Source organism: Pleurodeles waltl, chromosome 8, assembly GCF_031143425.1.
Source record: "Pleurodeles waltl isolate 20211129_DDA chromosome 8, aPleWal1.hap1.20221129, whole genome shotgun sequence".
Taxonomy (NCBI): domain Eukaryota; kingdom Metazoa; phylum Chordata; class Amphibia; order Caudata; family Salamandridae; genus Pleurodeles; species Pleurodeles waltl.
In genome coordinates, this window is record NC_090447.1 from 923,603,453 (window position 1) to 923,629,030 (window position 25,578).

The window sequence follows — 25,578 nt, forward strand, 5'->3', positions numbered from 1 at the left end:
GGGGCCCTGTACAGGTGTGCACACTGCTGATTGACGTGTCCTGGATACAGAGGTGTGGGGACCCTGGGTAGGTGCTGTGGTGTTGGATGCTGATGGGAGAGGTTCTGTGGTTGACTGAGAGTGGGCTAGGGTGACCAACTGACCAGTGGTCCCTGATGGGCCAGGTAGTTCATCAAGATCCAGAAGTCCAGAGTTACTGTCATCACTGGGGGCATCTTCATTTGGGGGATTGGTTTTTCATGGCACCTCCTCTACGCTGACATTGGCTGGGACACCTGTGGGGTGGTAAGTAATGTATTATGCTTCATGTATGTGACATATTGTACATCCCTAGCTTCCCCTCTATTGTTGCTGTTGCCATGCCACCTTTGTATGCGTATGGTGATGTATTGTGGGATTGTTAGTTCCCCTATGCTGTGCATGCTTTTGTGATGGGTGTCCATGCAGGGCTGGGAGGGCTTTCCATGCATTGATATATCATGCAAGGCTTGTCTTTAGGGTTAGGCAGATGTGTAGCTGGAGTGTGTGGAATGGAGTTTAGTGACGGGAGTGAGGGGGAGGGGTGAGATGGCATGCAGGTATGGGGTGTGATAAGTAGTAAATCTTGGCTCACCAGTGTCCAGTCCTCTGGCTACTCCAGTGAGTCCCTCAGGATGCAGTATTGCCAAGACTTGCTCCTCCCATGCTGTGAGCTGTGGGGAAGGAGGTGGGGGTCCACCGCCGGTCCTCTTTATGGCGAGCTGGTCCCTTGCTGCTATGGAACGTACTTTCCCCTGTATCTCGTTCCACCTCTTCCTGATGTCGTCCCTTGTTCTTTGACACTGTCCCATGGTGTTCACCCTGTCCACGATTCTCTGTCATTGCTCCATCTTCCTGGCAATTGCTTTTTTCTGTGCTCCAAACAGCTGTGGCTCTACCCTGACTATTTCCTCCACCATGACCTGCAACTCCTCATCAGTGAAACAGGGGTGCCTTTGTGGGGACATGGGTGTTGTGTGGTGTGTGTAGGTGTATGAATGTTGTGTAACGTGGTTGGGTGTGTGAAGTGGGGTGCGTGATGGATGTATGGATGTATGTGGTGTGTGTGTCTAGCTGTCACAGTGGTGTCAGTCTCATGGCAATGTTTTTCTATTCGTAAAGGGTTGTGGGTAATGTGGGTGTGTGTATTAGTGTCAGGTGTGTGTTTTTGGCATTTGCCAATGTTGTGTAGTTTAGTATTGGGGTGTCTATTCTGAGCGCGCCGGTGTGTACTGCCAATGGTTTACCACAATTGAATGTCCGCCGTGGTGATTCTTGGATCATGATGTGGTGGGCGTTGTTTTGTTGGTGCAACGGTATGGGTGTTGGTACCAACACCTTACCACTGACCTTTGGACTGGCAGATTTGTGTATATGGCAGTATTCTGTCGGATTGGTGTGTATGTGTGTGTGTGTCATAATTTGGCAAACTGATGTTCGCCTCCGCAGAGGTATGTTGGCGGCCACCACCGCAAATGTGATGATGAAGGCCTAAATGTGTTTTGTTGGGAAATTCAGTGGCACAATGTATGTCAGCCTCTAAAGGATGAAAAATTGTTAAAACATGCTGGAACGTAAAGCTATAACCCTATGTCTAATACAGAGCCTTGCAAGCCTTACAAGAGTGTCCCAGTTAACTGACCAGACCTGCCTATACAGTGTGGCTGGTTCAAGTGCAATGTTGCAGTAATGGTAAATGTAGTTCACTCATGTATTATTTATTACCCGAATGTTTCCTATATCTCCATGCTTTTTCCAGTGAGGCTCTGAGCTATTTTTCTCTGTCCATCAAGGGGCATGGAATTATACATTTTGCTCAATGTTCTGTTTTGTTTAGAAGGAAGCTAGTGATTGACAATTATATTGCATGTTATACAACATTGAGAAGGGTTTGCTGTTGCTTTGACCCACAAGTAGAGGATTAAGCACAGGTAGCCCTTATGTTCAGCATTCCGTCCATCCCTTGTTGTTTTTGCTTTGTCGCCCTAAGTGGGAAGGGTATGCCCAGACGTGGGTCCCGTGCTTCCCATGCCACTGGATTCAAGCTAGCCTGGCTGATGAGGGGTGAAACCCCGAAACCGGTCCCAGGATGCTTGTTTCCGGTCCAGTGAGGACCCGGCTTGGCAGTTCGGTCTGGACTGTTCCCATGAGGAACAGGGTCAAGACTGATTTGCATATGGCTGGGTCCAAACTGGGGTGGCATGGTGAGCAAAAGAACGATGGATTAAACCCAGATCTATGACTGGGGGTGAGTGTTTCACAATGTTCAGCATTCCGTCCATCACTTGTTGTTTTTGCTTTGTCGCCCTAAGTGGGAAGGGTATGCCCAGACGTGGGTCCCGTGCTTCCCATGCCACTGGATTCAAGCTAGCCTGGCTGATGAGGGGTGAAACCCCGAAACCAGTCCCAGGATGCTTGTTTCCGGTCCAGTGAGGACCCGGCTTGGCAGTTCGGACTGGACTGTTCCCATGAGGAACAGGGTCAAGACTGATTTGCATATGGCTGGGTCCAAACTGGGGTGGCATGGTGAGCAAAAGAACGATGGATTAAACCCAGATCTATGACTGGGGTGAGTGTTTGACATTGTTCAGCATTCCGTCCATCACTTGTTGTTTTTGCTTTGTCGCCCTAAGTGGGAAGGGTATGCCCAGACGTGGGTCCCGTGCTTCCCATGCCACTGGATTCAAGCTAGCCTGGCTGATGAGGAGTGAAACCCCGAAACCGGTCCCAGGATGCTTGTTTCCGGTCCAGTGAGGACCCGGCTTGGCAGTTCGGTCTGGACTGTTCCCATGAGGAACAGGGTCAAGACTGATTTGCATATGGCTGGGTCCAAACTGGGGTGGCATGGTGAGCAAAAGAACGATGGATTAAACCCAGATCTATGACTGGGGGTGAGTGTTTGACAATGTTCAGCATTCCGTCCATCACTTGTTGTTTTTGCTTTGTCGCCCTAAGTGGGAAGGGTATGCCCAGACGTGGGTCCCGTGCTTCCCATGCCACTGGATTCAAGCTAGCCTGGCTGATGAGGGGTAAAACCCCGAAACCGGTCCCAGGATGCTTGTTTCTGGTCCAGTGAGGACCCGGCTTGGCAGTTCGGTCTGGACTGTTCCCATGAGGAACAGGGTCAAGACTGATTTGCATATGGCTGGGTCCAAACTGGGGTGGCATGGTGAGTAAAAGAACGATGGATTAAACCCAGATCTATGACTGGGGGTGAGTGTTTGACAATGTTCAGCATTCCGTCCATCACTTGTTGTTTTTGCTTTGTCGCCCTAAGTGGGAAGGGTATGCCCAGACGTGGGTCCTGTGCTTCCCATGCCACTGGATTCAAGCTAGCCTGGCTGATGAGGGGTGAAACCCCAAAACCGGTCCCAGGATGCTTGTTTCCGGTCCAGTGAGGACCCGCCTGTTCTTATGTCATTTGAACAGTGTACTTAACTTTGCTAAAGTACTTGTGCTCTCCTGTTTATATATGGCTTAAACCCAACTGGCACATTTAGGCCCATATTTATACTTTTTGACGCTAAACTGCGCTAACGCAGTTTAGCATCAAAAAATTTAGCGCCGTCTAACGCCATTCTGAAGCGCCATGCGGGCGCCGTATTTATGGAATGGCGTTAGCCGGCGCAAGCAGACCGGCGCTGCCTGGTTTGCGTGGAAAAAAAACACGTAGACCAGGCAGCGCCGGCGTTGGGAAAAAATGACGTTAGGGCGTCTTAAAATGGGGCAAGTCAGGTTGAGGCAAAAAAATCGCCTCAACCCGATTTGCGCCATTTTTTTACGACGCCCAGACGCCATTTCATGACTCCTGTCTTAGTAAAGACAGGAGTCATGCCCCCTTGCCCAATGGCCATGCCCAGGGGACTTGTGTCCCCTGGGCATGGTCATTGGGCATAGTGGCATGTAGGGGGGCACAAATAAGGCCCCCCTATGCCACCCCAAAAAAAGTAAAAAAATATAAAAAATAATACTTACCTGAACTTACCTGAATGTCCCTGGGGTGGGTCCCTCCATCCTTGGGTGTCCTCCTGGGGTGGGCAGGGGTGGCAGGGGGGTCCCTGGGGGCAGGGGAGGGCACCTGTGGGCTTATTTTGAGCCCACAGGCCCCTTAACGCCTACCCTGACCCAGGCGTTAAATAGTGGCGCAAATGCGGGGTTTTTTGACCCGCCAATTCCCGGGCGTGATTTTTGCCCGGGAGTATAAATACGACGCATTTGCGTCGCCGTCATTTTTTTAGACGGGAACGCCTTCCTTGCATCTCATTAACGCAAGGAAGGCGTTCACGCAAAAAAATGACGCTATTTGCCAATACTTTGGCGCTAGACGCGTCTAACGCCAAAGTATAAATATGGCGTTAGTTTTGCGCCGAATTTGCGTCGAATAAAACGACGCAAATTCGGCGCAAACGGAGTATAAATACGGGCCTTAATTCACATGCAAGTTCTTAGTAAAGTGGCACTACCTGTACTCAAGACCTGTAAATTAAATGCTACTAGTGGGCCTGTAGCACTGATTGTGCCGCTCACTTAAGTAGCACTTTCAATCCGTCTCAGGCCTGCTATTGCAGCCTGTGTGTTCAGTATTAAACTGCCATTTCAACCTGGGAAAACAAGCCGGTCCTGACCTTTATTTTTTAATACATATAAGTCACTCCTAGATTAGAACCTAAGTAGCCCATAGGACAGGGTGCAATGTGTTTAAAATGTGGGGCATGTATTTTTAAATTTGACATGCCCTGGTAGTGAAAAACTTTCAAAATCATAATTTACTATGGAACAGCCTATCTACCCCATTGGATAACTTTGGATTACCTTATTACATTTAATCAGCGATTACTTTTGATTGGGAGAAGTAGAAAAATTATGTTTCATGCCTCAGGAATGGTAATTTAAAACCTTCTTCAATAGTAAAGTTTGATTTTAAGTCACATTTCTGAAAAGAACTCTTTTAGAATGTTGTAATTGTATGTCCTCACCATTAGGTACCAGAGCATACTCTTGGGTCACATGACTGGGTGTTGTTGGCAGTTGGCCTTTGAGCATTCCTTTTAGACAGCCACACCATGGAGGGTCTTGATGATGGTAGGATGGGCCATATCTAACAGGATGGTGGCAGCTGTCATTTTCAACACTTATACTTCAAAGGAACTGGCTCAACTCACACACAAAGGACTTTCCACTGACCTATTGTGCTGGGAACAGGCAAGGGAGGCAGGAAATTCCAGGCACCTCTGTTGGGGGAAAACTCCAGAAGCTTCTCCCGCTCCAATGTGGGCACCAGGTATAAAAAGAGGACCCTCAAGCCCATTTTTCCATCATCTCCTGGACTTGTGGATAATACAGAAGAAGGATGCCTTGCTGCCCTGCTGCTTGAGGCCTGCCCTGCTTCCTGAGAAGGAAGATCGGTCCTGCACCCTTCATCCCAGGCAGAAGAGACTTCAAGATCAGCTGACTGAGCTCATGTTTTGAGCTGCATGCACGCCACAAAGTGGCTCCAAAGAGCTCTCTGCAACTGCTGAACTGACTGGCTAAAACTGGACTTGCCTGGACCTGCAACTGGACTTGCCTGAGCCCTGCTGGCCTCTTCTGGAGTGAGTTCCTATTCCCCAACAGGTGCTTTTTAGGTCCCGGAACCTTATTGTGACATCAGTTAAGCTCCTCTTTGGTGAAAAGGAGAAATTCTGAAGTTGTGAGTTCTTCACGACCACAAACAGGCCTGTTCATGCCAAGATCTTGATGCTTGTACCGACCGTCAACATGAAGCTCAGGTGAACCTGACTTCATGCTCCAACAGCTGCCAGCAAAGACTGGCTACATGAGATTTGCCATTTGCGCTACAGCATCGACAGCCTGTGATGACCACCAATGCAAATCTCCAGTGACAACCATGTGTGATGCCTGGTCTGCTTTTCATGCTACAGTGACGCCTGCTTCTTGCGGCCACCTCTACCTTGAATGGAACTGTTTGTGCAGGATTTAGAAGGTAACTTTTTCAGATGGACTAAACCTGGTCCCTGTACCCAGCCAGCACTCCCCCACAGTCAGCCTAAAGTCATGCTTTTCACCAGATCTCACATGACCAGTTAACTGCAAGTGGCGTTTTGTGCTTTTAGGTGCTATGCTTACCTTAAGTCTTTAAAACTGCATATCTCCCTTTCTTGATAGTAGATTTTTGTTATTTTGGTCTCAAATAATTTATTACATTTTATTCCTTTTTGTAAAATTGGTGTGATTTTTTTTTGTGTTGTGTTTTTACTTTATTACTTTTGTGTGTGCTGCATGAAGACTTTAAACGTGTCTCTAAGTTAAGCCTGACTGCTTTTGTGCCAAGCTACAGAAGGGTTAAGCACAGGTTAATTTACTGATTTTTGTGGTTCACCCTGACAATTGTTGAGGCAGTTGCTTGAGTGGGGTTTGACCCCAACCCAATTTCTCACACATTGTATTAGAATTGAAGTTCTCCACAGTTGAAGAACACACCTGCTCCATATGTTTTGGATGATTATTACTTCTTTAGAATAGTGTTGATACAAAAGTGTTGTCCATTGTCCTTTCGTGGAGACAATACCGGTCTACAGCTAACTGTGAGAATTATGTTGTAGGTATGAATTAAACTGCATCAAGATATGGATATTCATAAAATAAATAGATTATTCCTTAGGGGGCTGTGGAATGGAACTGTAGATGTGGTTTGGTGCTCAGTTGAGAGGCACGTTTTGTATCAGCCTCTAATGGCTGAAATATTGAGTAAACATGTCTGAACTTAAAGCTTTAACCCTAGGTCTAATACAACTGACCAGACCTGCCTATGCCTATCTGGTTCACATGTAACATTGCAGTGCACCAGCACAGAATGGTAAATGCCATCTGGTCCAGGTAAAAGCTACATGTAATATAGATTTATAGCATGCTGTTGAGGGATATATTGGTTGTTTATGGCCTGGATCAACAAGATATATGTCCAAGGTGCAGGCAAGAGCCTATAATGAGGGAGAGGGTCTTCAAGAACTTTTATTGCCTAATGCAGAAGGGCTACAATTCTGTTAAAACACTCCAACTACTAGGCCTAGAATGTTCTCAATTAAAAAGAGAGTGTTGGGATGGAAAGGTCAGCTGCATGATAAATAAGTGTACTGCTCCCTTGTGTGTCCAACTGTACTGCTGTCTGGATCCCTATTGCTGATTTTGTGCCATAGGTGAACAAAGATCATGCGTGTGCCCAATGACAGTGTCTGTCTCACGAATTACCATCTTGTTGGATGGAGGGGTGCAGCAAATGCTACCTGAAAAGTAGGGGAGGCCTGCCACCTTCACCAGCAGTGAAGCTGCATGGGCACAGTGGTGGCAGTATACCGTGTAGAGTTCAGTAGAGGTGAACAGGACCTCTTTACTCTGTATCACGGGAGAAAGGCCTACAGGCTCACTCACCTTTTTTTAATGTTCTGCTGCTGCATGCTTAAATCACTGTTGGCCTACATCAGGTAAGATGTGGAGTGTTTTGCAACACAGGATTAGTGACTCTAGGTTGGTTGTATGGGAGCCTGGAATGCGTACAGTACAAGTATGGAGCAGTACTGTGCAGTATATATGTGTTTAGTACATGTGTTGGCTGTATGTATGCCTGAGAAAAATACATTACATGATAGTGCTGTGCAGTTTCTGTGCAGGGAAAGAATGTACTGGGAGTATGTGTGTGTGTGTGTGTGTGCAAAGTACAATGCATGAAGGGTGAAGTGTTGTGCAAGGGGCACATAGTTAATATGTGTGCTGGCAGTTTGTGTGTTTGTAAGTAACACATCCTGGTTAAAGACAGAAAACCTTCAGTGCTAAACAGTTTGCCCAGATTGAGTGTGTGTACTAAATGTATGTATACATGTAAGGGTATAATATATAGCGGTAGCAGTGCTGGACTGGAGGTGTGCTGAGAATGTACACTGAGTGTGTTTGTCTACAAGGGTATATTATTTGGTGGACCCTGAGTTCCATTTTAGGAAGTCAAGGGCTCCCTGATGAAGACACGAGGAGGAGAAGAACTTGCATGTATTGCTGCATTTCTGTGATCTGGGTTGGGACACACTGGAAAGCAAAGGAAGAGACTTCTGTAAGATGAGGCTGATAAGGGAATCATAAAGAGTAGGGCTTGAGGTCAGTATTAATCTTTTGATGCACATATCACTGTGGCTGACATCCAGGTGTGAACTCTAGCCACTCTGAAGGATTGTCAGCTTCAGAGTCATGCCTGCAATGACAGGCCTCTTTCATGAGAAAAGATAAAAAGGAGAAGTGCCTACTTTAAATGAAGCAGAGCCACAACATAAAACTTCAAAGGCCCAGGCCTAAATTATATTTGTGTCTGAAAAATGACTAAAAGAAAGGAAGATTGATTCCCGAAAAATGTGTCCTCTGCCAAGCCGTCAGAAGGGTTGTGATGGAAGGGGAAGCTCTGTAATACTTCTGCCTCTGTGCGGGACTGAGGGTCAAGGCCTGCTAGTCTACCTGCTGGCAGAGGGAACATCACCCAGTTAACCAAGACCATCTGCTCTGGACTCTGGAGCACCATTGCCTGCATGCTTGCAAGACCTGTATGCCCTGTGAGGAAGAGGAAAACATTGGAAGGAGCGAGGTCCATTTGGAAGCCATACCATGAGAACGCCCTCTGTGATGCATGAGGGTTCAACTGTGCACGTTGGGGCTAGAACCTTTGCGCAAGACTGTTTTTCATGGCCCATGTATGCAAGCAGAGGGTTGCTGTTGACTGAACTGAGTGCACGGAGCCCACATGGCCTTGTTGCAGTGACTGTACATGCCAGAAGGGGTCACCAGTGAAGAAATTGTCTGATCAGTGTGGCAGGACTCATGAACCGCTGAGAAGCACCCCTGTATGCCAGGAGATGTTGCTGTGGTGTGGGTGCTAGCACTGGAGGAGTCTATTTTGCGTCTGGGAAGTAGCGCAGTAAACCTGTGTACCAGGAGGAGCTGCCAGGGCCAAATCATCAAAGACTTTGGGGGTGATTCTAACCCTGGCGGTCGGTGATAAAGCGGCGGCCAACCCGCCAACAGGCTGGCGGTCCAAAAAATGGAATTCTGACCCTGGCGCAAACCGCCAACACAGCCCGCCACATTAACACTCCGCCCGCCGCGGCGGTACAGACAAACAGCGCGGCGGTCACCGCCAACAGGCAGGCGGCGGACAATGTACCGCCCACCCTATCACAACTCACCAATCCGCCACCTTTTCCGGGACCGGAGCCCCGCCGATAAAAACACGGCGGAAACAGACTACGAACGGGAAAACGCTCACCTCTACGCACTCCACGAGGAAGGAGGACAGCATGGAACCCGAATTAAACATACTACCTGCTCTCGTCTACCTGCTCATCTACCACGAGTACGAACGCCGGCGCAGACGACAACGGTGAGTACTGCACCTACGACACACGGGAGGGGGGAGGAGGAAAGCTTACGGGCACACACATATGCGACCCCCACCCCACCAAACTATGTACACACCAATGCAGAGCAACAAGTCACAGGGACACCACCCAAACCCCCCTGATAAATGCAAAGACATAATTAAATTGTGAAGTAAAATTTATGTACAAAATAGGCTCTGAAAAGTTATGGTCAACTAGCCAAAAAATCAATATCAAAATAAGTCTATATACAGTGCAATGGATAACCGAGGCAATTAGTCCTGCACATCAAAAGAAAATCGAAGTGTCCGTGGGCCAAAGTGTAACAACACAAGGGCAAAGCCCACACAGGAGACCTGAGTCCTCTGGAGAGAACACTGCAGGGGCATCTGATGAAAAAACTACAGGCACCTCAGGGGGAAGGGAAGGGGTGGGGCACCACAGCCACATGAGTCCACAACACCAGAACCACGAAGGGGCCACCATGCCTACTGTGCCATCCTGGGGAGTGCAAAGCCACAGTCTCTCAAGTCTCTACAGTAGGTGGGTTGCCCACTGTTCAATCCTGGGGAGTGCAAAGCCACAGTCTCTCAAGTCTCACAAGTGGGTGGGTTGCCCACTGTGCCATCCTGGGGAGTGCAAAGCCACAGTCTCTCAAGTGGATTGCAGTCTCCACTGGTCAAGGAGGAGGCATGGTGGGCACAGTGAACCGTTAACAGTGCATGCAGGAAGGGCCCAGCGGAGCGGTGCTTGAGACTGCGGGGCCCAGCGGAGCGGTGCTTGAGACGGCGGGGCCCAGCGGAGCGGTGCTTGACAGGAAGGGCCCAGCGGAGCGGTGCTTGACAGGAAGGGCCCAGCGGAGCGGTGCTTGAGACGGCGGGGCCCAGCGGAGCGGTGCTTGAGACTGCGGGGCCCAGCGGAGCGGTGCTTGAGACGGCGGGGCCCAGCGGAGCGGTGCTTGAGACGGCGGGGCCCAGCGAAGCGGTGCTTGACAGGAAGGGCCCTGCGGAGCGGTGCTTGAGACGGCGGGGCCCAGCGGAGCGGTGCTTGAGACTGCGAGGCCCAGCGGAGCGGTGCTCGAGACGGCGGGGCCCAGCGGAGCGGTGCTTGACAGGAAGGGCCCAGCGGAGCGGTGCTTGACAGGAAGGGCCCAGCGGAGCGGTGCTTGAGACGGCGGGGCCCAGCGGAGCGGTGCTTGAGACTGCGGGGCCCAGCGGAGCGGTGCTTGAGACGGCGGGGCCCAGCGGAGCGGTGCTTGACAGGAAGGGCCCAGCGGAGTGGTGCTTGACAGGAAGGGCCCAGCGGAGCGGTGCTTGAGACGGCGGGGCCCAGCGGAGCGGTGCTTGACAGGAAGGGCCCAGCGGAGCGGTGCTTGACAGGAAGGGCCCAGCGGAGAGGTGCTTGACAGGAAGGGCCCAGCGGAGCGGTGCTTGAGACGGCGGGGCCCAGCAGAGCGGTGCTTGAGACTGCGGGGCCCAGCGGAGCGGTGCTTGAGACTGCGGGGCCCAGCGGAGCGGTGCTTGAGACGGCAGGGCCCAGTGGAGCGGTGCTTGAGACGGCGGGGCCCAGCGGAGCGGTGCTTGAGACGGCGGGGCCCAGCGGAGCGGTGCTTGAGACGGCGGGGCCCTGTTCAGCAGTGCTCTTCTGCACGGCGGGGCCCTCTTCAGCGGTGCTCTTCTGCACGGCGGGGCCCTGTTCAGCGGTGCTCTTCTGCACGGCGGGGCCCTCTTCAGCGGTGCTCTTCTGCACGGCGGGGCCCTGTTCAGCGGTGCTCTTCTGCACGGCGGGGCCCTCTTCAGCGGTGCTCTTCTGCACGGCGGGGCCCTCTTCAGCGGTGCTCTTCTGCACGGCGGGGCCCTCTTCAGCAGTGCTCTTCTGCACGGCGGGGCCCTGTTCAGCGGTGCTCTTCTGCACGGCGGGGCCCTCTTCAGCGGTGCTCTTCTGCACGGCGGGGCCCTGTTCAGCGGTGCTCTTCTGCACGGCGGGGCCCTGTTCAGCGGTGCTCTTCTGCACGGCGGGGCCCTCTTCAGCAGTGCTCGTCCAGTAAGTCAAGGGAGCCAGACCTGGCCTGGACTCCCTGCTCAGTCGCCCTCCGACCGTGCTGTTGCTGGACCCTTCGGTGACGGAGTCCTGGGCCCTTTGGTGTTCTCCCTAACACCCGGGATGGGGCTTGTGGGCCCCTCCTGCTCCGCGCTCCTGCTGGCTGACTTCTCCACCCAGCTGCCCTTTCGCTCCTTAGATGGGGCTCTCGGGCCCTTGCCTCCCCTAGCTGTTGTGGCTGGTGAAGTGGGCGAACTTGGCTCCTTGGGGGCAGCCGTGTCAGTCCTTTCACGGCGGCCCTTTAGTTTCCGGGTCCTCTTGCCTGGGGGGGACTGGCTGTCCCCTTGCTGCTGATTGAAGTGTCACTGCTGGCAAAGGGTGGACTCCAGAACCCACGCACCACAGTGACACTCGAAGCTGGGCTGGTGGTGGCTGAGGTGCTCTTGGGACTCTTTGCAGATGGAGGGGGTGGGTCAGTGGAGGGAAAGAGGTCAAGATTAGCGAGGAAAACTTTCTTAGGACCAAGGTAAAAGGTAGGAGAAGTGGTGATGGGAGTGGAGGAAGAGGATGTGGTTGTAGGAGAGTCAGGTGTGCTGTCTTTGGGTGCAGGTGCTTGTGCTGGAGGCTGTCGTGAGGTGGATGGCTGTTGGGTGGGTGTCTGCCTGCGTTTGTGTGTCTTGGAAGAGGGGGTGACAGACACAGTGGGAGAGGACACAGGGGACGTGTAAATGGTAGTGGGGGTGGTGACTGCACGTGTGCGGACTGGACTGGAGGGTGTGCTGGTGATGGAAGCACTGGCTGATGGTGGTGTGCATGCAGGTGTGAGTGTAGACGTCACAGGGAGGGAGGAGGGAGACGAGGAGGAGGGGGACACAGAGGTGGTAGTGACTGTTGGAATGTCTGCATCTGGGTGTTGCTTGCGTGAATGCTTGTGGGTTCTGTGGAGCTTGTGTCTGGATGAGCTGCCCTTGGGTGTTGAGGTGTGTGCAGGCTGGTCTGATCGTGTGGGTGGGATAGGCTGAGGAACAGGAGACAGAGACAGGCTGGAGGCAGTCAGAAGAGGGAGGCTGGAAACAGGGACAATGGCTGCCGTCAGTGCTGAGGCCAGAGCATTGAACGATCGTTGATGGGCAGCCTGACCCGAATGAATGCCCTCCAGGTAGGCATTGCTCCGATGCACCTCCCTTTCTACCCCCTGGATGGCATTCAAAAGGGTAGTCTGCCCAACAATGATGGTCCTCAGGAGGTCAATGACCTCCTCACTGAGGGCAGCAGGGGTAACAGGGGCAGGGGCTGAGGTGCCTGGGGCGAAGGAGACGCCCGCCTTCCTGGGCGAGCGGGCACGGAGCGTAGGCTGAGGGGCTGCTGGGAGGGCGGGGCTGGTGCGCTGGGTGGCGGCTGTACCTGTAGAGGTGGGGGGCCCGGATGTTGCCGCCACCGCTAGGGAGCTCCCATCCGAGGACGTGTCGCTGTCGCTGGTGTCACCACCGGTCCCCGTTGTGGTGCTCCCCTCGCCCTCCGGATCACTGGTGCCCTCGGTGTCTGTTCCTGGTCCCACCGGGGCCTTGTGACTTGCAGCTCCCTCGTGCTCCGATGCCAATTCTCCTCTGCCTGATGATGCTAATGCACACATGAACAAGAAGATGAAGAAGAAGGGTGGGGGGAGAAAAACGAAGACCAGGTTGAGTGCATGCAATGTCAACACCGTTGGCGGAGAGGACAGACACAGGAGCCTCATGCACTAAGCCGCGCATTCGGGGTACACTACTCAGTACTTCTGACTAGGACAACAGGTCTAGAGATGACAAAGGCGCACATGTGTGATGCTGGACCATCGATAGCTGTACTTGTCACCCTACAGAGGTGAGGGCCGGGAGCACAGGGCCATGCCTAAAGGAGAGGACTAAACTACAGAAAGCGCCCTGGCCTAATGTCACCCACAACCCTCCTCCCCCACCCAGACGCCTCCACTGCGCAGAGAGATAGCAGAATGTGCTGACACTCACCCCCTTGTGTCTGCTGTGATGTCCTCAAGCGCCCATCCAAATCAGGGTAGGCCACCGCCAGGATCCGGGACATCAGGGGGGTCAGGGTACGACTGGCACCCCTCCTAGGTTGGGAGGCCATCCCCAGCAGTGACTCGGTGGTCTTCCTGGTCCCGCGGCGGATGTCCTCCCACCTCTTGCGGCAGTGGGTGCCCCGTCTGACGTGGACCCCCAGGGCCCGGACTTCCTTGGCGATGGCACGCCAAATGTCCACTTTCTGATGGGCGATGACCTATATGTACAGGGTGGGAAGGAAAAATCATAAATTTTCTGCATGTTAGATGCGATTGGCCCCCCCTCCCCAACCTTGCCATATGGCACATGCTCTCATCTGTCGTGCGTTGCACTCCTCATTCGCACCCCACCCCACCAACTTACATCCACCCCACTCCACACAGGCATAGCCCATTCAATGTGCACCCAGTGTACTTACCTGTTGGTCTGGAGGACCGTAGAGTAACGCATACTGGGGGAGGACCCCATCTACAAGTTTCTCCAACTCCTCAGACGTGAAGGCAGGGGCCCTTTCCCCAGTCGCAGCAGCCATTGTCACTTCCAGACCGAGGTCACAGCAGCACTTGCAGTATAGGTCCTCTCCTGTGGATGATCAGGTCTCGAGTGATTAAGCAGATAGAAAATGGCGGTCACGCCCGTGGCGGTGCGTACCGCGGCGGTGCATACCGCGACCGCCGGCGCACCTCGTCATTGGCTCCTGAAACCCATAGGCCTCAATGTTAGCCAATGCGGTTTCGCATAGCGGTCTTCGACCGCCTACTGCCACGGTGTGCCACGCCAGCGCATTGACCTCACATCCCATTGTCCTACTTCACAGGTCAGGCAGCTGCCATTTCAAGGGCCCACATGGCATAATTTGTACTGCGTCACACAGGCCTAGGCCTTGCATTGCCACACATACACGCCTTTCAATACATAGATAATCGTGTGCTATGCATGCAGTGGTGAACGTACCTGTGATTTGCTTGACTCTGTGCTCCATGTTGTCCTTCCTAGGCACCATCCGCTGGGACTTGCGAGGAGAAGGATGAATCCTCGCGTGTACCGACCGCTGGTGGACCTGTCGACAATGGAAGAACGCCATATCATACTACGATACCGACTTGACCGAGCCACTATACATGAACTGTGTGCCCAGCTGGAGCCAGCCCTGATGTCCCCCATCCGCCAACCCACAGGAATTCCCCCTCTAGTGCAGGTTCTGTCAGTCCTCCATTTTTTGGCAAGTGGCTCATTCCAGACAACAGTGGCCATGTCATCTGGAATGTCTCAGCCTATGTTTTCAAAAATCTTGTCTAGAGTGTTGTCTGCCCTGACGAAACACATGCGGCGCTACATTGTATTCCCTGAGGAGGTTGATTTGGCCACTGTGAAGGGTGATTTTTATGCCCTTGGACATATCCCCAACATAATTGGTGCCATTGATGGGACCCATGTGGCTTTAGTACCCCCAAAAGACGATGAGCAGGTGTACAGAAACAGGAAAAGTTACCATTCTATGAACGTCCAGGTGGTCTGTTTGGCTGACCAGTACATCTCCCATGTGAATGCCAAGTTCCCTGGGTCAGTACATGACGCGTATGTGATGCGAAATAGCAGCATCCCTTATGTGATGGAACAGCTACAGAGACAACGTGTGTGGCTAATTGGTGACTCTGGTTACCCCAACCTGCCTTGGCTATTGACCCCAGTGAGGAATCCCCAGACCAGGGCAGAGGAACGGTACAATGAGGCCCATGGGCGAACTAGGAGGATCATTGAAAGAACCTTTGGCCTCCTGAAGGCCAGGTTTAGGTGCCTGCATATGACAGGGGGATCCCTGATGTACTCACCAAAGAAGGTGTGCCAGATCATCGTGGCCTGCTGTATGCTTCACAATCTGGCATTGCGACGTCAGGTGCCTTTCCTGCAGGAGGATGGTCCAGATGGTGGTGTTGAAGCAGCTGTGGAGGCTGCGGAGAGTGAAGAGGAGGAAGACGAAGAGGACGACCCAGACAACAGGGACAGAGTTATCCAACAGTATTTTCAGTAGCACACAGGTAGGAATCACCCACGCCATTTAACATTTACTGAAAGCCCCCTACATCTTTACTTTGTGTATTTCCACCCAGTTCTTTTAAACTGATGTTTGATTTTCCCTTCCCTTTTCAGTGCTGTATGACCCACTGCGTGACTTCTGCTTGGATAGCCCATGAACTAATGCTTATTGACATCGGTATGTTGTCATCACATAAATAACAGAACATTATTGATAAGTAATGTGTTATACATTTGTAAATAATACAGGCTGACTCCAGAATGATTTCAGTGCAATGAGTGATTTATTTTTAGTGCTAGATATTGGTACATGATATTAAAACGGTGATGGGTGAGGGTGGAGTTATGTCCATGGCAGAGTCCAGTTCTCGGTCGCACAGGTGCATTGTCCATATGCCTGTGGAAGGATGGAGCAGGGGCAGTTCAAGGTTGGACAGGGTGACACTGTGGGACAGTGGAATGACATCCGGGGGGATATTAGGCTGGCGGGGGTCTTGGCATCCTACTCTGTCTTCCTTTGAGATCTCAGGTTCCTCTTGCGGGGTGGTTGTTCTTCAGCAGGAGGTGGGGTTCTGGTGGCCCGTCGTTCGACCACTAGCGCCGGCGGAGGTGGTAGGCTGTTCCTGGCTAGTGACAGGGGCCCTTTGTGGTGCCACATGGTCCCGCAATGTGGTTTCTATACGGTTGAGGGCCTGGACTATGGTCCCCATAGCGGTAGCGATGTTCCTGAGTTCATTGCTGAACCCCATGTACCGTTCCTCCTGCTGTGCCTGGATCTCGGTGAACCTGGCCAGTACCGTCGCCATCGTCTCCTGGGAGTGATGGTATGCTCCCATGATGGTGGTGAGGGCCTCTTGGAGAGTCGGTTCCCTGGGCCTGTCCTCCCCCCCCTGTCGCACAGCAGCCCTCCCAGTTGCCCTGTTTCCCCGGGCCTCTGTCCCCTGGACGGTGTGCCCACTACCACTGCCCCCAGGTCCCTGTTGTTGTTGGGGTGTTGGGTCAGCCTGGGTGCCCTGTAGTGGCGGACACACCGCTGATTGACGCGTCCGCGAGACAGAGGCATGGGCCCGCTGGGTGGGAGCTGTGCTTGTGTTCCCAGAGGGGGTTGGGTCTGCTGTGGCCTGTGTCTGTGTGTGGGGAACCGACTGTCCAGAGGTCCCCGATGGTCCGGGCTGGTCATCAGGTTCTAGGTCGACAGAGCTGCTGTCCTCGCTGGGGGCCTGTTCTGGGGGTGGGATGGACAAATCTGGACCCTCCGTGGCGGTGTGTTGGCGTTCGGGCCCTGCAGGAGTAAAGGTGTATAGTTATTGTTTCAGTGTGTGCCATGGCGTGCATTTTGAGTGCCCTTGGCCCCCAGTGCTGGCATTCCCTTGTGGGAGGTGTTGTGAGGGTGGTGGGGGGGGGGTGTATGGGTATGTGCAATGGTCTTGCTTTGGTGGTGGCTGTCTATGGTTTGTGTTGGCATTCAGGGGTTGGGGTTGTTTAGGGTGGGTTGTGCTGGTGAGACATTGGCAGGGAGGTTGTGTGCTGGGGGTTGAGATTGGGGGTGAGGGGGGGGGGGTTGGCATGCTGGTGGTTGGGGGGGGTGAAGTAGTTGAGATTCGACTTACCAGAGTCCATTCCTCCGTGTACTCCAGCGAGGCCATCAGGATGCAGGATGTTTACCACCTCTTGCTCCCATGCTGTGAATTGGGGTGGAGTGGATGGGGGTCCGCCGCCAGTCTTCTGCACAGCGATGTTGTGTTGCAACACCATCGAGCGCACCTTCCCCCGTAGGTCGTTCCATCGCTTTCTGATATCTTCCCGATTTCTGGGATGCTGTCCCACAGCGTTGACCCTGTCTACGATCCTTTGCCATAGCTCAGCCTTCCTTGCTATAGTGGTGTGCTGCACCTGTGTGCCGAAGAGCTGGGGCTCAACCCTTATAATTTCCTCCACCATGACCCTGAGTTCTTGGTCCGAGAACCTGGGGTGTCTTTGGGGTGCCATGGGGTGGTGTGGATGAGGTGTGGGGTGGTGTTTGTGGTGATGTGCGTGGTGATATGTGGTGATGTGTGCGTAGATGTGGTGTGGGTGATGAAGTTGAGTTCCTGTGTGTGTTGGGGTTTTCTATTGCTGTGCTCGCTCTCTCTATCTCTATCTCTCTCGCCTTCTCTCCGATTTCCAACTAGTGGGGTTTGTGGGTGATGTGGGTGTGTGTTTTATAGTTGATTGGATGAGTGGGAGTGTTGTTTGTATGTGTGTCAGGTGTGTGTATTTCAAATTGTCCAATGTGGCTGTGTTTTGGAGCTGTGTGTGTATTTTGAGCACGGCGGTGTGTACCGCCAATGGAATACCGCAGTTGAAAGACCGCCGCGTGGATTGGTGGGTCAGAATGGCATGGGCGTGTTTGTGTTGGCGTGACGGTGGAGGTTTGGTCATCTCCAGTTTTCCGCGGCCCGCTGATGAGGCGGCCTTCCTTGGATGTCAGATTGTTGGCGGTTTCACAGTTGGTGGTCAGAATGACCGTGGCGGTTTACCGCGGCTGCGGCGGTAGAATGGCGGACTTCTGACCGGCGGTAAGGGCCTTTTACCGCCGAGGTCAGAATGACCCCCTTTGTGCCATCGCCCAGGACTGCAGTGAGGTTTTGTCCGGAAGAGTATGTAAATGTCGTTGAGAGCTGGAAGCTGAGCCGAGTTGAGAGCAGGAAGCTGCGTCGGTTGCTGAGAAGAGCTGAAGCTCCACTCCAGAGAGTGAGTTTACAACCAACTGATGCTTGTTCGTGTATCGCAAGCAGCCTGACTCTCAGAGCAGAATCTGATCTTGCAACGCCAAATGCTTCCGTGCTGCAGGAGCATGTAAGCCTTGAAGTAGGGCCTTTGGGACTGCAGACATTACAATGTTCTAATGGTATCTATTACAGGAATTTTTCACATATCTCTATGCTTCCTGCTGCGAGGCGCAGAGGCATTCTTCTCTGTATATCAACGGGCATGAAGTATACGTTTCACTCAATGATCTGTTCTGACTTGAGAGCTAGCAAACGATTACTTGTGTTGCAGTTCATGGAATATTGAGAAGGGTGCTGTCAGCCTTAGTTACACACACACAGCCCTTTGAGAGGGTTTCTTCAGCTACCTCACAGTCTATAAAGGAAGCGCATTGTTTTATCATACAGTTTAACTGACATTAAAAAAAAACATCTGTAAATGGATTGTGTGCACATAAAATAAAATTGCAAGCTCCTTAAATGACATTTGTCTTTAAGTTTAGTGTTTGTGCCACCCAGTTTGTTGTGCTTAGCTCCTGTGTGCTGTTGAGCACTCCTCTTTAGAAATACTGAACGTTTGATTTTGAAAGGTTTATGCAATACTGCTGATTTATATTGTCAGCAGCCAGCATTAGCTCTCTATAAAGCTGAAAGGCATGCTGGAATACAGTCTGCCTGGTACTACTTTTGTTGCATAAGCTGCAAAAAAATATGTAAGTTCTTGGTTTGTCCGTACGTGTGACAAACGGGTATTCATGACCTTTCAACTCCATAAGGATGTTTCTTTTCTATCTCTTGCTTAATGGTCGGTCACAGGAATCCTGTCTGTTTTCATCCTGAATAAATTGCGGGTAACTCTGGTCTCGTGATCACCATTTAAGGGTAATAGCTGGGTTTCAATAAAAGTAGCTTGATGGTTGGCCGAATGAGAATGAGGGCACGTGCCACAAGAGTTGTTGCCATATCTTAAATTTCCCTTAGGTCTTTGCGGCACTGAAAAGTACCAATCAACAGTTCCCATGCAGTGATCTAGGTTTTTTCTTAGTGTATAATAGCTTGTAAATGTCCTTACTGCAATCTGGAGCTCAGGACAAGCGTCCAGAAACTGATCGCAACTCAAAATTCCAAAGCAAAAAATGTTGAAGCTTGCCTCCGGTGTCAGATTCAATGCAAGATTTTAGGCAGACAAAAACTACCTACCGATTGTAGAATTAACTACCACATTAGAACTGAGATACCCACTGCCCACTGGACACATAAACATTTAGCAGCAGGCTCATTTCATGTCAGTGCGTTATGAATTTCAGTTTAGGTTTTATGAAGTGCCTGGCAAAAGCTAAAAGTGGGTAGGGGGTCTCTTGCTCTGAGCTGTTGGCGACAAAAGAATTGCATCAAGGTGCCCAAGGATTTGACCTGCTGCCTATAGTAAATAAACTTTGTATAGGCTGGCTGCCTGAACTTGAAGGTAATTAATTAATAATATATGTCCCTTCTAGGGTTCGGCTATTGTTGTTATCTTTTAATATATTGCTGAAGGGAATACAGAAACCTTCATATCTTTTAACGCAGACAGTGCATACAGTGATACTTTTAACTTGATATTATGGGCTGGCTGGGAGTGACAGTCGGTAATTGCTGTCCTTCAGGTTTTTATAGGGAACCTGATACAAGCCAAATGCCCCTGTCATATTTAAGGAGACATTTAATATATAAATAGAAACAGTTTTAACAAAACTTGTCAGTCAGTGTGATCATGCGAAATATAGGGGGTTATTACAACTTTGGAGGAGGTGTTAATCTGTCCAAATGTGACGGATATATCACCAGCCGTATTACGAGTTCCATAGGATATTATGGACTCGTAATACGGCTGGTGGTATATCCGTCACTTTACCGTCACTTTTGGGACGGATTAACACCTCCTCCAAAGTTGGAATAACCCCCATAATGTGAATATCTGAATGTGTTCTTCTCTACCTTCAGTTACAGGGTTGAGTGATAACTGTAGTGTTTGCAGTCCCCCTTACCATTTTTCCACAGATAGGAGGGTGGATCACCAGCACTCACTCGCTTGTGCTCGTGCTGTGGTATGGACGGACGTCAATTTGACAAGAAGTAAAAGGAGCCTGGTCACGTGGGATGGCCACTGACTAATTCCAACAAGACTTAGGGGGTCATTCTGACCCTGGCGGTCCAAGACCGCCAGGGCAAGAATGAAGGAAGCACCGCCAACAGGCTGGCGGTGCTTCAAATCCCATTCCGACTGCGGTGGTAAAGCTGCGGTCGCCCCGCCGGGGCCGGCAGTTTTCCGCCGTTTTTGCCCCGGCAAGCAGCGCTGCCCTGGGGATTCTGACCCCCTTACCGCCAGCCTGTTTCTGGCGGTTTTCACCGCCAGGAAGAGGCTGGCGGTAAGGGGTGTCCTGGGGCCCCTGGCATGGGCAGTGCAGGGGCCTAGCAGACAGAGAAAAGCGCGATGGGTGCAACTGCACCCGTCGCACGGCCGCAACACCGCCGGCTCCATTCGGAGCCGGCTCCTGTGTTGTGGCCTCATTCCCGCTGGGCCGGCAGGCGCTAACTTGGTTACCGCCCGCCGGCCCAGCGGGAATGTCAGAATGGGGGCCGCGTATATTTGGCCGCATGGCGGCCAAATGGCGGATTCCGCCTGGCGGGCGGCCGCCGCCCACCAAGGTTGGAATGACCCCCTTGTTCAGACCTCCACAGCCCCACCTACAGCACTGTCTTCCTGGACCCCTGGTGCTTACTGCTCCCTGATCAAACAGGAGAATTCTCTTTGTTGCTCTCACCCCAGAGTGCTGATTGCCTCAGACGAGCGATGGAGTGGAGTGACATCGAGTAGTGTCATAGAGTGGTATAGACTTTAGCAGAGTGTTGTAGAATGTGATGGTATAGAGTGGAGTTCAGTGAAGTGAAGTGTCATATAGTATGGTGTTGTCGAGTGTACTGTTGGACAGTACAGTGGCAGAGAGTCTTGTGCAGTATAGTGTTTTACAGTGGAGTATCTTTATTTGTGAGAACAGAGTGCATGGTAGAGTGGCGAGTTTCAGTTAGTGTTATCTAGTCAGCAAGCTGAAAAGAATGTGTTATGAGGTCTGATGCCTATAATAATTTAAAGGTGGTAGATATTTTGTAAGTGAAAGTTATCACTTTAGGATTTTTACAGTTTGAGTAATTTAAGCTTGGATGTATAGGGAAAATGCAGTTTCCTAACTATAAATATGCTTAAGCCTTTTGTTTTTTTTCAGTGAATTTGAAGGTTTTTTTATTTTAATTTTCAATAAAAATATGCTTTAAATTGTAAGGTCCAGTGTCACAAGTGGAGAGTTGCTATGTGGTGTGTTGTACAGTACAGTGGAGCAGAGTGTGGTAAAGTCTTTTGTCCTAGATTGGAATATTGCAGGTTGGAATTGAATGAAGTAGAGTGCAGTAGTATAGCATACAGTGTAGTGAAGTGTTATATAGTGTACAGTCATAGGCCCTCATTATGACATTGGCGATAAATCCCGCCTACCGCCACGCTGACGGCTGCCAACATACTGCTGTGGTGGTGAATATCCATTCACCATATTATGACACACCCACACCAATCCGACAGAATACAGCCACATACACAAATCCGCCAGACCAAAGGTCAGTACAAAAGTGGTGGACCCAACACCCATACTGTTACGCCAACAGAACAACGCCCACCACATTATGACCCATGAATCACCACTGTGGACATTCAACGGCGGTAAACCATTGGCAGTACATACCTCCACGTTCAGAATGGACACCCATATACAAAACAACACTACATTGGCCAATACAAGAAACACACACCTGACACCCATACACACACCACACCCACATACCCACACCACTATAAAACACACACCAACATTACCCACAACCCTTTACCAACAACAATTACTGTAAGGAGATTGAGAAGAACAGCACAGAAACAACTAGACGCACACACACCATCCACACCCATGCATCCCTCACGCACTCCACATCACACACCCCACCACATTACTCAATACACTCTCACCAACACACACCACACAACACCCATGGCACAATAAAGGCACCCCCGTTTCACTGAGGAGGAGTTAAGATTCATGGTGGAGGAAATTGTCAGTGAAGAGCCACAACTGTTTGGAGGACAGGTGCAGCAAATATCCATTGCAGGAAGATGGAGCTATAGCAGAGAATCGTAGACAGGGTGAATGCTGTGGGGCAGCACCCAAGAACAAGGGACGACATCAGGAAGAGGTGGAACAACCTGTGGGGGAAGGTACATTCCATAGCAGCAAGGCACCAGCTTGCCATACAGAGGACTGGCAGTGGACCCCCACCTCCTCTCCCACAGCTCACAGCATGAGAGGAACAAGTACTGGCATTACTGCATCCTGAGGTACTCACTGGAGTAGCCGGAGGACTGGACATTGGTAAGTCACCATTTACTACGTATCACCCCACATACCTGCATGCCATCACACCCCCTCACCTTCTCACTCCCATCACTCCACTACATCCAACGCACTGCACCTACGCATCTGACTAACCTCAATGCCAGGCCCTGCATGCTATACCAATGCATGGACACCCTTCCCAGTCTGCATGGACACGCATCACTAAAGCTTGCACAGCATAGGGAAACTAATAATCACACAATACATCACCATACACAAGCAAAATGAGGCAGGGCAACACCAACGATGGAGGGGAAGCCAGGGATGTACAAATGACTCACACATGATGCATAATACATCACTTACATTCCCACAGATGCCCTAGCCAATGTCAGTGAAGAGGAGGTGCCACGACTATCCAGTCCCCCACCAGAAGATGCCCCCCGTGATGACAGCAACTCTGGACTACTGGCTCTGGATGACCTACTTGGCCCATCAGGGACCACTGGGAAGCCGGTCACCTAAGCCCACTAACAGACCACCACAGAGCTTGCCCCATTAGGATCCAACACCACAGCCCCCACCCAGCATACCCACACCTCTGTCTCCAGGACATGTCAATCAGCAGTCTGCCCACCTGTACAGGGCCCATAGTCAACACCTCGCCCCTAAGACAATCACAGACCTGGGGTCAGTGGCAGTGGGCACACTGTTCAGGGAACAGGGGCACAGGACAACAGGGACACTGGGAGAACTGCTGTATGCCAGAGGGAGGACAGGACCAGGGAACTGACTCTCCAGGAGGCACTTTCAGAGATCCTGGGAGCCTACCAATATTCCCAGGACACGATGGGTCAGATCATAGACAATGTGAAGAAGAACAGGCGGGGTTCAGGGAGGACTTTCAGGCCATTAACACCACCCTGATCCCCATAGCAGGGGTGCTGGCAGACATGGCCAACATCATGAGGGAGGCAACAGCACACCAGTGGGCCCCTACTACTAGCCAGTCCATTGACAAGCCCGCCACTTCTGCTGCCGCTAGTGCCCAGGAGGCCATGCCACAGGTCACCAGCACCCCTCTCCCTGAAGAAAGTAAACCACCCGACAAATGTTCCCTGCAACCCAGACAGAAGCCAAAGACAATTGAAACGACCACCGCCAGGAAATGACACTCTCCCAATTGTTCCCCCTTTTGTCCCACTTAGTCACCTTGTCTACCTTGAACTGCCTTTGCTCCCCTTCCTATGGCCACTTGGACACTGCACCTGTGCTACAAACAGACTAGAACAATACCTTGGACTTTCCTCCATCATCACCCCATTCCATTGCACTTTCCCCTCAATCTCTTAATACTACAACAAACAACCTTGAACACAACTCAAATACTCATATGTCATGTGTTGAAACAGTATACTTATGGGAACAGTTATATCTGTTGCAAATGAACTGTACATTTTGATAGCATAGAAGTAATGACCTGTAGCTGCCTGTAGTCAGCACATCAGTACACAGTTGTCATTGCACCAACATCTGTAAAATGATAATCCATCGGTGACAGTAAGTAGAGGTAAAAAGTAGTTAATGCCATCATGCTACACAGAATACAACAATGGTCATAGAAATGTGAAGTTGCTCTGTCTCGCCTGTATGTCATTGGAAGTACTGATGGATAACTGATGTTCTGTTGTCCTCCTCTTCAGCCTCTTCACCCTCACTGTCATCAGGGTCTACTGCAGCCACAGGGGCATCTCCAGACTCCTCCTGCAGAAAAGGTACTTGGCGTCTGAGGGTCAGGTTGTGCAACATGCAGCATGCCACTACTATCTGGCAGACCTCCTCGGGTGGGTAACACAGGGATCCACCTGTCAGATGGAGGCACCTGAACCTGGCCTTCAGGAGGCCAAAGGTTCTCTCGATGATCCATCTGGTTTGCCCATGTGCCTCATTATAATGTTCTTCAGCCCTTGTCCTGGCATTCCTCACAGGGCTCCACAGCCATGATAGGTGTGGGTATCCAGAGTCACCTGCAGGTGTTGAGGGACAACATTTAACCACACACTATCCTATGAGGTTAACACCAGAGGCATACACTAACATACAGTGGGTGGGGACCAAGGCTCACCTATTAGCCACACTCTGTGCCTCTGTAGTTGGGCCATCATATTTGGGATGTTGCTATTCCTCAGGACAAAGGCATCATGTACCAAAGAAGGATACTTAGCACTGACTTGGGAGATGTACTGGTGCGCAAGGCACACCATCTGCACATTGATGGAGTGGAAACTCTTACGATTCTTGTACACCTGTTCATTTTGGCGGGGGGACAAACGCAATATGTGTCCCGTCAATCACCCCAATATTATCGGGGATATGTCCCATTGCATAGAATCCAGCCTTCACAGTGGCCAAATCTTCCACTGGGGGGAAGCTATGTAGCTGCACATGTGTTTTACAAGGACAGACAACACTCTTGCCAGCATAATTGAGAACATTGACTGTGACATTCCTGCTGCCAGGCCCACTGTTACTTGGAAAGAACCTGTCACCAGGAAATCGAGCACTGATAGTGTAGTATAGCCATTTTTAATGTAGCTTTATGCGCGTTTGCTTACCGTGTTAGGCCTCTGTGCACTTTCCCCTGGATGCATTTTATTTAGCCTCGGACTGTTATTCTACTATAACCAGTTTCACGGTCTTGTTTTATTTCCTTCTATCACACTGTTTAGCTTACTTCAGCACTGAGTTCGCAAACAATACATTCTTACTCACTCTGTGCTTCAGTCAAGGATACAGTCAGGTACATTGCCGGTAGACGTGGTAGAAGTTTAGTCTTTGTGGTTCG